A 1,587-nucleotide genomic window follows, 5' to 3' on the forward strand; every position below is an offset into this window, starting at 1 on the left:
TTTACCTATCTCATCAACTTTCGCGGTTATAGGCCTCCAACGGTTTGAGGCTTTGATGTCAAAAGGCACCATTTTGTCCAAACCGTTAAGGAATTTGATTTACTTACAAAAGCAAAGTTTTAGCCCTTGTCTTAAAGAACAAAAATTGTGAACACAAAAAATCCACCAAACATCGTCTGCATCTGTAAAAATCGGCAAGATCAAATTTCATTTAAATTTTTTTCTTGGGTTGTGATCTACAGATATCAACCCGATAAATATTGAAGCAAACAACCAACTACAAAAATGTACCTTAGATCTCAATAAACGACTTTCTAGAGAATACGAACTCAGTTAAAACTGTTCTTAAAGGTAAAGATAGCAAAACGAATGTGACGTTTCTCTAGTTTGCTCTGGTTCTGATCTTAATTTTTATGAGTCTATTATTTACAGACCTGAGAGAAAATGTTATGAATAATTGATTTGTTTGTGATTTTCAGCTTAAAGCGTCATTCTGAGAATGTTCATATATTCTGGAAAGTTGTTTATTAAAATATTTTTGTAGTTGACCGTATTCTTAAATTTTGGAGAGTTTGGTATTTATGGACCAGAATCAGAGAAAAGAGTATAAGAATCGAATATTTTCTAAAGTGTTTTGCTATTTTGGCCTTTATGTTCCAGAAAGTTGATCACTGATATTTTGCTACATTATTGTAGTTGATTGTTGTCTTGAATAGTGAACGGCTTAGTATCTGTAGACCAGAACCAGAGAAAACAGGATAAAAATCCCATTTGCTTTGCTATTTTGACCTTTAAGAACCGTTTATACAGAGTTCGTATGTTCTAAAAATATGTTTATTGAGATCTAGGGTACATTTTTGTCGTTGACTGTTTGCTTCAATGTTGATCGGTTTGGTATCTGTAGACCAAAACCCGAGAAAAAATGTAAAAAGAAATTACATCTTGACAATTATGACCTAGAATAAGAAGTTTGATGGGGTTTATGTGTTCACAATTTTTGTTCTTTTTGAGATCTGCTACAACTGTGCCTCTGAGATGAATTCAAATTTCCCAACGGTTTGGAAGATATATTCCTGACAAAATGGCCTCAATGTTTTGGAGGCCTATAAACGCGAACGTAGATGAAATAGGAAACAACGGTGAGACACGTGTCTTCTCTTTTTGGTCTTCTATCACACTGAGGTGTCAGAATATGGTTAATAAGTTACGTGTTGCATAGTGTAATTCTTCCACAAACAATCCCTCACATTATTGAGGGCACCTCGATTTATATTGGCTCAATAATATGGAACCTACAATTTATTGCCGCGTCCGAACAGCGTGTCCTAAGCCTCCATTTGTAAAAAAGTTGTTCATGGCTGAAATACTCAGCCAACATTACTGAGGGGTATTTTCATTTTCAAACATCCCATGCGGGACAAGGGAGACTTCTATCATATCAATGAGTGCACCCCGATTCATATTAGCTCAGTGATATGGGATCTACTGTTTATTGCCGAGTCCGAACGGCGTGTCTTATTACACCACTTGTAGAGAAGTTTAACATGGCTGAAGTACTCAAACATCACTGAGGGGTATTTTTCCACC

This window comes from Musca autumnalis, unplaced genomic scaffold, assembly GCF_047663935.1.
Source record: "Musca autumnalis isolate F117 unplaced genomic scaffold, ASM4766393v1 scaffold_2, whole genome shotgun sequence".
Classification (NCBI taxonomy): domain Eukaryota; kingdom Metazoa; phylum Arthropoda; class Insecta; order Diptera; family Muscidae; genus Musca; species Musca autumnalis.